The 12,224-nt window shown below is 48.2% G+C and overlaps 1 protein-coding gene across 1 annotated transcript in view; it reads right to left on the reverse strand.

The window, feature by feature from the left end:
* Positions 1-12,224, reverse strand: part of IL1R1 (interleukin 1 receptor type 1) — a 37,691-nt gene that overhangs the window by 24,285 nt on the left and 1,182 nt on the right. Inside the window, 1 exon segment of the mRNA XM_017864938.1 lies at positions 1,386-1,462. The gene's annotated coding sequence lies outside the window, so the exon portion shown is untranslated.

The raw sequence follows: 12,224 nt of genomic DNA on the forward strand, positions 1-12,224 counted from the left end.
CTGACTGGCCTCCATAGTGCTCACAGTTGAATGGCTATACAAGTCAGAAGTCCCTCAACATAGATGGCACATTGAGTAAAAGCTCAGCCTCCATGCCTCAGTTCCCCCTTTTGACAAGCAATGTAGTGACAGCATGTCACTGATGGCGCTATGTGCGTGAAATCAATGGCCACATGCAAAGAGCTTAGAACAGTGCCTGGCAAATGGTCACTCCCAAATCTTAGCTATTGGAAATCGGCCCATGCTCTGATGACAAATAACAGTTTTGATAGAATGTTTTCAGTTAACCATTCATGTCTTTATTCACTTACTGCTGCATTCAACAATTATACATCAAATATCTATTTGGCTCTGGGAACAAAAATAGGAACCAAGGTCCCACGGCCTGGCTCCAGGAGCTCAGCAGTCACAGGAAACGTGGACACACAGTTTCACACTGTGATGTGGGGGTGTCTACCGGAAAAGCCACGCCCAGAGCAGGAGGGGAGACAGAGGCTACCTCAGCCTGGAGGAGGCAGAGGGGAGGGTCCAACAACATCATGTTCTGGAGCATAAACCAGAGGTGGGTTCTGAGGGGGAGGCTGAGAAGCCCCAGGTTCCCACAACATGCAAAGGTTTGATGAGGAACTGGGACTGTCATTTGCAGGTGGCAGAGAAGCATGTACAGGTTTTAAGCCATGGGCTAATGTATGTTAGATCTCCATTTTTTGCAGACATTTTGGCACCTGTGTGGAGACAGGGGAGCCAGGGAGAGCAGGCCACCACAGAGGTTCATGGGAGAGAGGATGAGGGCTGGACCAGCTGCAGTGACAGACAGGCAGGCGGGGGCATATTTGAGAATGCTTGGGGCCAGAGGGGAGAATCAGGGATGGACTGGGCCAGACTCACTGAGGTCGGGGCAGGGAGGGCAAGGGCCAGGTTGGGGGACAGGTTTAGGTACCCACAGACAGCTCAGAAAAGATGCTCAGAGGGTGTCACCCACAGCATCATAGACCCAGGTCTTCTGGGACGAGGTGAGCAGTACTGACTCAAGCAGAAAGCAAGAATTTGAACATGCAGTGACAGTGGAGTGAAAATGGACAGCAAGGCCTGGAAGGGGTTGAAATTGGGAGAGCTTGGACACAGCATTGGAACCCACCATTTTACTGTAGCACAGCCAAGGTGACCTGGGAAAGCGGACAGGCATTGACTCTTACTGGGGCTGAAGCCTCTTTCCAAAATTTAATAAAACCATCAAGCTGTCCCAAAGAGTAATGTGTCAACAGAAATAAAATATTTTTGCATACAATGGGAGATAGTCCAGGGCCCCTGGATCTGAGCGTGGAGTTCAGCTATTTGTGAGAAAACGCCATCCATGGGACCCTGGGGTGACTCAGCCCTGTTACCTTGCAGAAGGCCTTGTCTTTTACCAAGGGGTCCAGCTTTTCAGGAGGGAGTCACCATCTTCAGAGGGTACATCTACCTGGGGAAGGAAGAACACATGAGTGAAGTGTGAATGAAGAGATCCAAAGGCACCAATTGCTGTGAGGATCTCAAGAGGTGTGTATTAGTCCGTTTTCACGCTGCTATAAAGAAACCTGAGACTGGGTAATTTATAAAGGAAAGAGGATTTAATTGACTCACAGTTCCACATGGCTGGGGAAGCCTCAGGAAACTTACAATCATGGTGGAAGTGGAAGCAGGCACATCTTACATGGCAGCAGGAGAGAGAGCAACGGGGGAAGTGCCAAACACTTTTAAACCATCAGATCTCATGAGAATTCACTCACTATCATGAGAACAGCATAGGGGAAACAGCCCCCATGATCTAATCACCTCCCACCAGGTCCCTCCTGGACATGTGGGGATTATAATTTGAGATGAGATTTGGGTGGAGATACAGAGCCAAACCATATTAAGGTGTCAGAAAGGTCATGACATTTAAATGATCATGAAAATGAGTCCAGTGTTTAACAAGTGTATGTTCCATAATCCTTGGGGACAAGATACTTTCAGGAAATCAAATCACAGGGAGAAAAGAATACCAAGAGCTTGACAACCACAAGCTATGTTGATTAAACACATGCACATGGCATTTTGCCAGACACCAGGGTGCAGAAATGAATCAAACCACCTCTAGGGATGTCATGTCTCAGTGCATCATCTCAGTGAAAACAGAACTTGAGCTTTGCCGGAGAGAAATGCACCAGAGGCCAGAAAAAAATGAGCAGGCCGTGTTTAAGAAGCAGGTATCCTCACTCTTCCATTACCAAGCATATTAACACACCTGCATCCATATCACATTAAGACAGCCTCAAAAAGCTGCGTGGTCCTTACTACTCTATCCTACAGATCTTTCACCATGAATTCACCTGTTTTTGCAGTTTTCTTTTAGTATTTTGGAGTCTAATTTTTTTCTTGTCTGAATCATCTCTTTGAGCCGTTGAAAAGCTTGTAAAACCTAAGCACAAGGCCTTTTAATGGTCATCAATAAAACAGCCTGACTAATTCAACACAAAGTATTTTCCTTAAACTACACAAACTAAATCCCAAGCTATTATTCACTTTGAGGCCGTACACAGCACAACACAAGGTATCAGAAGTGCGCTGGCCCATAAATTGGAATCATATCATAGCAGAAACTCAAAGGGGAGACCCCCACATCCTCCCGCTCCCAGTCCTAGGTCAATGCCCTCCTGATTGGTCCCTGTGAGTGTGCCCCAGATATGACAGCAGCTGTTGGGAATTATATAGTGAATGACACCAAAATGGATGGAATGGGGGAGGGGGCGGAGGAGGGGAGGGGATGGATTTATTTCGGAGGCCCAGGAAGCTTCTTGCAGAAGAGGTGACTACCCACACTCTTCTAATGGCCTCATTTTCCCTCCTTTCTTGCCCCAGAAACTTCACTTAAGAATGTATATACTCACTGTCTCCACCACTCATCCATTGCTGAAGTGACCACCATGTGCCCTCTAAGCTCGCTGTTCCTCTGAGATGCACTGCCCAGGCCACTACCCACCCTAGGTTCTCCATGCCAAGAGCACTCCGTCTCCAGCCCACTGGACATCTCTGCAGCACCTAACCCATCCCACCGCCCCCTTCTGCCTGACCCCTGAGATGAGGGTCAGCATCCCCTACTCTTCTGCCTTCACTGTCCAGCTGGCTCTGTGTCCAGCGCTGCTCCCAGCCTTGCCATTTACAAGCACTGTGCCATTCCACCTCCATGCACCTCTATGGCACTTCCTGGGTCTGCAAGACAAATCTTCCAGTCCTAGCCTGGAAGCTTCTGGGATTTCTGACCATCTCAGAGTTGATTCTGATCAGAAGCTTCTCCCAGGGTCCTTGTAGACATCTGCTCCTCCAAAGCCAGGCATGACAAGTGACACAGGCTCTCCATGGTGCAATGCACCAAGGTACCTCCAACTGCTGGCTCTGGGCCCCCTGGCTCTGGCAACATTGGGTAGCTCCCCTAGTTGTTGGCCTTCCCTACCTGGGCCAGGGAAGAAAGCAGTGCAGAGCAGACCCTCCCGTCTCCCACACCCATGAGGAGGCCCATCCTACACATCTTGCACGTCTGTTGTAAGAGCTCAATAAATACTTGTAGAAGAAAGGAAGGAGGGACAGAGGGAAGGAGGGAAGGAATCCACTTACCTACCTACCTACCCACCATTTTTGCATGAGACACACGGGCATGAAAACCAAGCCTAGAATCAAAGAAGAGAAAGGATGGAATAAGGGTACTGGGTGTGGGTCAGAGAATAGGATTGCAAGGGGAACCGTCACTGGGGTCTGGAGATGGCCGGAATCATATAAGAGAGGGTAGAATCCTACATCAGGAGTTAGATAAAGAGTTCACACCCAGATGGTTGTTGAAAGAGTTGAGGGGTGGGGATGACCCCAAGGAGAGGGAACTACAGGAATAGGACTAGAGACTAAGAAATGTTACTGCCAGAAGGCCTACTAGGTAAAGAAACCTCCCTTATTCAGAACTAGTTAATCAAAGTCCAGTGTAATTTTTTTTTGAATGACTTATAGTAAGATTCAAAACGTACCTTTAGAAAATACCAGTAACAATAAAAAGTCACAGATGTGTGTATGCCACTGTGTTATTTTTCAGATTGAATTTTCCACATAAAATAAAACAAGAAAGAGAAAAGGATTAACTTACTGAATACATGAATAAGCCACAGCATACGGTTCCCCCTGTTTAGCCTTCAAGCAAGGATGCCTGTGTTATGTGTGAAACCCCCAGACTGGCTAACGTCCTCTCCGTAGCAGCTTCCAAGAAAGACAGCAGGGAGTGCTCAGATGCTGATGTCCAGACCCAGAGAGTCAGCCAGATTCTAGGGGGACCCGAGGCCTAGGCTGGTCATCCCCACTTCCGGAGGCCCTGTCCATTCACTGCAGCACACCACGGCTTTATGTGACAATCACATCCAAAAGCTTGCGATTGTGAAGATCTTCCCGAATACGGCCCCCATGGCTGTTTGGTGATCATGACGTATTTGGAAACACTGGCGTATCACAACATGACTACAGTAGCACGTGCAACAGACACAAAAAGTTATTTGTTGATTAAAGATAAAATCAAAATGCATATTTGTGGCATAAAGTAATTTCCCACTAGTCTCTGAAGGGGAAACTGTAATGTGAAACAAATTACAAAAGTAGAAATTAAGTACAAGAATTAACAACGAACATATTGGCCCCCAACAGAAGTCCCCCTTCCAGGAAATACTGACTTCATCCAACAACGCCTTCCTGTCCCTCTGCAAGGAATTTCATACCCAGTGCACGCATGGGAAAAGTGGCAGCTGGGGAGAGAGGGGCTGTCACAGGAACCCAGGTTTCTTCCTCAAGGCCTAGGCCTAGTGCAGGGGAAGGAGGCATTTTTCCTGCTCTGTAGCCACAGTGCATTTATTAAACAGCTTCTTTTTCTTGAGGAATTTCCCACAATGTTGAGGAATTCCACTCTTATTATGAGGAATTCCCCCACATTGTGAGCCCTGCCTTCTAGGATAGAAGCTAGGCACAGGCAAGATGGCACACAGCAGAGGCACCCCCGATAGTATCAGAATCTCCTGGAGGTCCACTTCTGGGAACAGTGGCAGCAGAGGTGCCCAGAGCTGGGGGAAGCTCATATTGGCACCTGGTATTCCATGTCTGTCCAAACACAGGCTCCGCTGTCCTCACCATGAGACCTGCACACAGCAGTCCCACCGCGTGGCTCCTGCTGTGTCTAGCTACGTTAATCTCCATTCCTCTGTCTCCAGCCTTTCATACTGGGAGGGGCCCTGAGCATGTACACAGGTAGACGTCAAAGTCTACCTGTGTCTATCCCACTCTGTACAGCCCTGGCCAGTGTATGAAGCAGGCAGTAGAGTCCATGGGATTGACTACACAGGCCCTGGAATTAGGGCCCAGGGTGCTTGGGGAGAGAATTCAGGGGTCCCAGGTACATGAGGGACATGATTAAGAACAGGAGTGCTGGTGGATTAGGATTAGGCCAAGTGGGCACATCCTCTTGACCTTCCACACTTCTTGCCATGCCGAGGGATGTGTCTGTCCAAGCTGCAAGAGCAGAGCCCTCCAAGGCACAGGGCCAGACCTCTACAGAGGCCCAAGAGGAGAGAAGAGACAGCAGTAGGTGACTCCTCCCTCTTCCAGGGACCTGACATAGCCAAGCCCCAAATCTGAAATTTACAAGAAAATCCTCACTGCACTTTCTACATTTCCACCTGATAGCAACACACTCTTCTACCTTCTCATGGAGTGATAAGTAAATGCATTTACAGCATCATTTAATACAGTCTCTCATCCCTAATATTAACCAATATGTGCATACGTGTAGATCTGATGTAATGGAGAAATACTCAGAAAATTGGCTCCAATTTATTTACCATAACTTAGAAGTGGCCGTGGATGAATCCTGAAAAAACAAGAGCTAAAGCAGGTTCTTTAGCTCATGAAATGTTACCGCCCATGTGTTCTACTGAAAATCGGTGGAAATTTGTACGGGGAACGTGTTACAGTACTGAAACCAAGCTCATAATTATGATGTTCTCCTGTTACCCTTTGTTTGTTTGTTTTTTGAGACAGGGTCTTGCTGTGTTGCCCAGGCTGGAGTGCAGTGGTGTGATTACAGCTCACTGCAGCTTTGACTTCCTGTGTCATTCCTTTGTTATAAGAATTCAGACAGTCATGAAAAAGTCCCCATCATTGTTAAAAACAAAATGTCAGTTTGAAAGAGAAGATAAAAGGAACTTACAAAGCCATAGAACCACACACTTATGGAAAAGACAGTATTTCCTGGAAGGGGGGCTTCTGTTGGGGGCCAATATGTTCATTGTTGATTTCGACATCCATACTTACCCAAGCCCTGGTTTAGAATCCACAAATTCCCAGGGAGAAGCTACAGACAGCCGGAGAGCCTGAAGTCTATCTCCCTAGGTTACTAATTTTACCCACAGATTTTCTCGGGGAGTTATTTTCTATTAGAGCAAACATGGCTATGTTATGAAGCAGAAAGAAAAATCTCCACGATCTAAGATAAAACATGAGGCTTCAAAGAGGCATGCTTTGGAGGGCTAGGTTGAGCCTTTGCTTTTTATTTCCCAGAAGGAATCCCTGGCAGGTAAAATCCGAGAGGCACTGACTGTCCTAAGTAAATGTCCATAATAATCTCTATGCAATTCTGATGAGAAATGGAAGCATCAGGGCCCCGTACACTCATACCTCTAATTTACCTCTAATTAGAGTAACCAACAGGGGATCACAAAGCCCACCCAGGAACTTCCATACCCAAGCTAGAGCAGGAAAGTGTGGAAGTAACCACAGAGCGTTCTGGGGACCACTGTGTTATGTTCCAAACGTGACACAATGCTTTCCACACTGTGGAGATTAGTCACCCACACTCTATCACATGCACACAACCCAAAAACCCAACTGTGTGTTCAATGTGGTCATCTCTGATTTTCCCCCAGAGAAACAGCTCTACCAAACTATGAGCAACCACTCCCACGACAGGGAAACAGAAGCTCACTCACCATCTCAGAAAGCCCAGGAAACAACAAGCCTGGCAACGTTCCTATCACTAGAGGAATCCTAAAGCTTCGCTCATAGTTAGCAATCGCTTATTTACCCATATAAATGGGAGAAGGAAAGTTTTATTTTTATCATCGAGGATGCACAAGGATATGAAGATAAAGTAAAAATTTCCCAAGAGGTTTCAGGTGTTGCTCTGAAATCTCAATTATTCAGCTAATACAAGGCGAAAAGCCACAAGATTGCTGGTTTCAACTAAGGCATGTGGATTTTAAGGGCAAAAGGGGCAATGAGACACAGTGAGACAGGATCACTGTCACCAGATGCCACAGACGGGGATGGACCTACCCCAAGCCTCTTGACCACTAGGTTCTAGGTTGAAGTCTGACTTTTCCACCTCACCCCTACAGACCTCCTAGGGCTCCTGGACAACAGAACCAGAATCCAGAGACAGGGGTGGGCTTCGTCTCCTGTCCCTTGTCCCCTTTCTAAATGCCCTGCCTTGGGTTTCTCAGCCTCCCCTGTACCTCCAACATACCTCCTCTCCAGGCACCAGGGGCTACGATGCCAAGGCCACTGTTGCACTGGACTTGTCAAAAAGTTGACTGAGAGCCAGAGACCTTTCTCCCTGGAGCACTGCCTCCCAGTCAGGCAAGAACAGCTGTTTCTCAGATTGGGATCCACAGGCAGTTTTAGAGGACTAAGCCTTCTCTACAAGAATTGTTATGTTGTTTTCACTTCTGTAATTTTTTTAATTGGGATAAATATTTTTCACCATATTGCACACGGTGAAACACACAAAACTTAAGTGGACAGTTCCATAAATTGCCACAACTGAGTGCACCAGGAACACTTCATCAGGATGTAGACCTGCCACCCCTCAAAGTTCCCTCGTGGCCGGTCGCCCCCACGTACAAAGCACCAACTTTTCTGATTTCTAATTCGACCTCTACGATCCTATAGCAAGTAACGGAAGTGCATTCCTGATGGCGGGCTTAGGCATGTCTGGTGCCCTGCTATCTCAGCACCCACGCCTGCAATGGCACTTTAATCACTCACTACCCAGCAACGCAGGGAAAGCAATGGTTCTCACTGGGGTGGGTATGACCCTTGAGGGAGCATTTCGGAACCTGTGGGGAAGGGGACCCTGGGTGATCAGGATGCATTTAGCATCGGAGGCCATCGAAGCTTGACATCCGGAACAACACAGGCAGTTCTGCTCAGTAAAGACTTGTCCTGCATGACCTCCAGGGGTCTCACAGACGTTCCTAATGATGGAAACCTATTTACAGTGTTTGAAACCTGGCCCCCCAATTCCCTTCCACATTTATATAAAATACACATATTGTTGGCACAAGTTTATACACACTAAATTTTTCAGGAATGCAATCACTGTGAAAATGGAAAGAAGAATTGCCTTTGGCTACCATCGAGAGCTTGACCAAGAGTCACTCATCCTTCAGTGGCATTTGGATGGCCACCGAGACTCACCTGTACCCACCCCATGCCAGCTGTCCTGCAGTCTATAGAAAGCACCGGCTCACCTCACTAGGTTGTAGTTCAGCTTAGCTCAAGCGTCTGCACACTGAAATGCATCATTTTAATACAAATTGCTTTTATTTCTCCTTAACATCTAAGTATTACATTGATTTTTTAAAGTTATGTTGTAGATAAGTTTCATTATATCGTTTCAAAATTATAAAAGGGGTGTTTTAAAATATTTGCATTAAGGGGGGTGCTGGGTTTTAATGAGGTGAGACCCACTGATGGGAAGTGACACCATCTAACTTTTCATTTAACTCTTGGTCATTAGTCATTGGCTGTATTTTCAGGGATCTATGAGTTCTCATGTTTGGGATGCCAAATGTGCAGAGATCGGCATGGCTAGACTCTCCCTGTTCACAGCTCGCTAAACCATGATTACCGAACTGCACTTACAGGGAGGGTCATTTCAAGAGACCACCGAAAACTCACTATTCTCACCTCTTTTTCAGGGATCTCTAAAAGAAAGTTCCTGCTTCTCTTTGTGCCAAGAACGCTTTTTCTCCTGAGCACTTTGCTTTCATCTTGAAGACACCGCTGGCTGTGCCCTGCAGGGTTTCCTCTCTCCCATTGCCTACAGGAAAGAGCATTTATGTTGTCAACCTTGGCTATGCGTTAGAACCACCTGGGGGGCTTTGAAAACACCCGTGCCCAGCACGCCCCCAGAGATGCTAGTTGGTTTGCTCTGCATCCAGTCCTGGCATTTCCCTGAGTGCTTCAGGCAGTGCTAAGGTGCAGGCAGAGCTAAGACCCAGGCTTCCCTCCACATTCATGGCTCTACTTGGGTAACTATACCAGCATCTAGGTCATCCAGGTTTACACTGCGCACGTCAAGCCTCATTTCAGGCTCCACTCCATCTCCACGCTTGTTTTCCTTTTCCCCTACTTTTAATTTATGGGACCCCCCGTCCTCTCGTGGGCGTGAGTCTTCTTGGGAAGTGATAGGTGTCTCCATCAGGCCACCACCATGTGTGAGCTCCTGGATGTGCATGAAGAGGAGACAGCAAACAATCCAATATGGAGGTGACTGGGGCCTCAAAGAGCTCCAGTCCCTTTCAGTACTTGGTAAGATAACTCGGTACCAGGGCTTTCCATGTGCTCCCTGCGCTAGACATGGCCAGGAGGCTCCAGCAGCATTTCCTGGAAACACAGCAGAGGAAAAAAAGGCTGCTGACAGTTCTGATCCTCGTCTTGTGCCACCAGCCCACCTCACAACCTCAAGGAGAGGAAAATGCAAACCAAGCACCCACTCACAGCAACAGATGGGCAGCATCCTGGAGCTGTGTCATGGCAGGTGAGCCACAGGTGCCCCTGACAACTTCTTTTAAAATGGCAAGTACCTCATATATCCATTATGTAGCATAAGAATATGAGGATCTCTGTGCTTCTCCACCCCTACGCTGTGGTAGTTTCACTGCAATTGTCCAGCTTTGCCTCTCTTATTACTGAGATGTCTTTTCCATAATGTCCCAGCTGGCAGGTGGACACTCAACTCGCTCTGATGCATCCCGGCCACAAGGTTTCCATCTGCCCTGGTCCCTGTGCCTGGCCAAACCACAGAGTGTAGCTTCACATCCTAGGAACTGAGGCAAGGGACACCATGAACTTGGAGAATAGCAGCCTGCAATTCTCTAAGTTCTGCAGGACTGCATCTGTGCCCATCATCTCCTGGTCCTCTCCACTGGAGCTGCTGAGTGGTGTCCTCTAGGCAGCCAGTGCATCCACACCCTTATACAAAGGGGCAAATTTCAAAGAACCCCCTTTTGAAGAGAGACTGCTGACATCCTATGTCTTACCAAGAAGACTCACATCCATGAGGGGACAGAGGTTTTCATTTGTTGTATTCACTGCTGTCTCCCCACCACTCACCACAGTGCCTCGCACATAGTAGATAGTCAACAAATCTTTAATACATTCGTGAATCTAATATTAAGCAGTGTTTCACCAGTGGTGAAAGGTTGACTCAAAACATGTCACAGGTTTCAGAACCATAAAAAAAAAAAAACTTGATGTCACATTATGACATACAAGCAGGGACTATTAGAAATAAGGGGGCGGGGGTGCTGCTCTGGGCCTGCCAAGGTCATGTAAGAACTCAGATCAAATACCCTTTCCTGAACAGCAATGGAGGCCACATGAGGGCGGACGGGTGCAGGAGAAGCGTCACACACAGCAGCTTGGCAGCTAGCCAGAGACTGAAAATAAATCATGGTTCCACATCCCCGCCCCAGCAAACCACATTCCCAAAGGCTCTACCTTCCTGTCTAGCATAAAAGTTAACGTCGGATATGAATACAGAATATTAAATGAAATATCAAGTGAGATACCACACAATAAATTAGAAGGGATTGAGAGAGAAAACAACGTCAATAGCCGCTTGGTAAACTGAATGGCGAAAAGGACAGTGAACGTCCCCATGCCACCTCTGGCTTTCCTCAGATCATCAATAGTCATGGAATTCTGTTTCACACATTCAATTGCCAGAAACCTGGCACCAAACCGCAGTGACTGAGACATCCATCACATTCCTGTGACAAATGGACCCTTGCTCCTTGGCATCAGGAGCCCAAGTTCATGGTGTCCCTTGCTTCAGTTCCTAGAATGTAGAGCTAAATCACAGGAATGTGCCCATCTGAGGGGATACCCTGCCCCAAAGATAACGCAGTGGACAGCCACCCCACCCTGGAGCCAGCATCTGCATGCCTTCCCAGCGGCCTTCCTTCCTCCTGGCAGTGCAGAGGAGAAAGCCCTGGCAGGCAGGGACGAGTGGAAGAGAAGACAGAGGAGCTTGGATGCAGAGGTCTTACGCTCCTTCAAGACATCATCCTCCAACAAGTTAGTCACCTAAGCTTCTGCTTCCTCCTCTGAAAAACAGGGGTGATGACAGCACCCTCCTCACAAGACTGTAGGGAGGATAAAAGACCAGTCGCTGTAAAGAGTCTTATAAACTGTAAAGTGCTGGGCATGCCTGTTGTAAATAATGAGTGTCTTCTCAGTGCCTACTTGCTTGTAGCTACATTCCCTAGCACCATTCTTTATCTGGAGGGGCAACAAGTTACCCTCTCCAGTACGGTTAAGGCCTCAGCCCTTACCTTGTTAAGGAGACTGACGGTCCTGAGCCTAACCTCTAAGAGGGACCCTCCCGAACCTGTAGAACGTAGCCAGATAGAAAACCTGACAGCCATTCACACGGGGAGTCACACACCTACCTAGAACCCACCTCCAGAACAATCGGCAAGTTCCTTCAAACGACCTGAACAACGTTAACTCCTGCTCCACACAGGAAACACAAGCAGACCTCACTGCCATCCCTTCTTACACAACACACTCTGACAGCCAAGTACAACTCACGGAGGACGCTCACCGCGCCCTGCAGAGCGGGGCACTCCAAGGTGTCAAGGCCGGGTCCGTCTCACCCCTACCTAGTCCCCGGAAGCTCCAGCTTCCTCGTACCTGGACGGGCGGCCTTGGAGGGTGATGGGAACCCAGCCAGCGGTGGAACCCGGCTCAGCTCGGAGGGGCAAGAGCCTTAGGAGCCGAGCGAGGAGTGCTTCGCAGCGCGGCCGCGCGACTGTCACATTCCTGCCGCTCCCTGGGGCGCGCGGGGCAGGCCGGCGCCCCCACTGCCCGGCCCGGCCGCGCTCCGGCTCCTCCCG

Source organism: Rhinopithecus bieti, unplaced genomic scaffold, assembly GCF_001698545.2.
Source record: "Rhinopithecus bieti isolate Rb0 unplaced genomic scaffold, ASM169854v2 scaffold_76666, whole genome shotgun sequence".
NCBI lineage: Eukaryota > Metazoa > Chordata > Mammalia > Primates > Cercopithecidae > Rhinopithecus > Rhinopithecus bieti.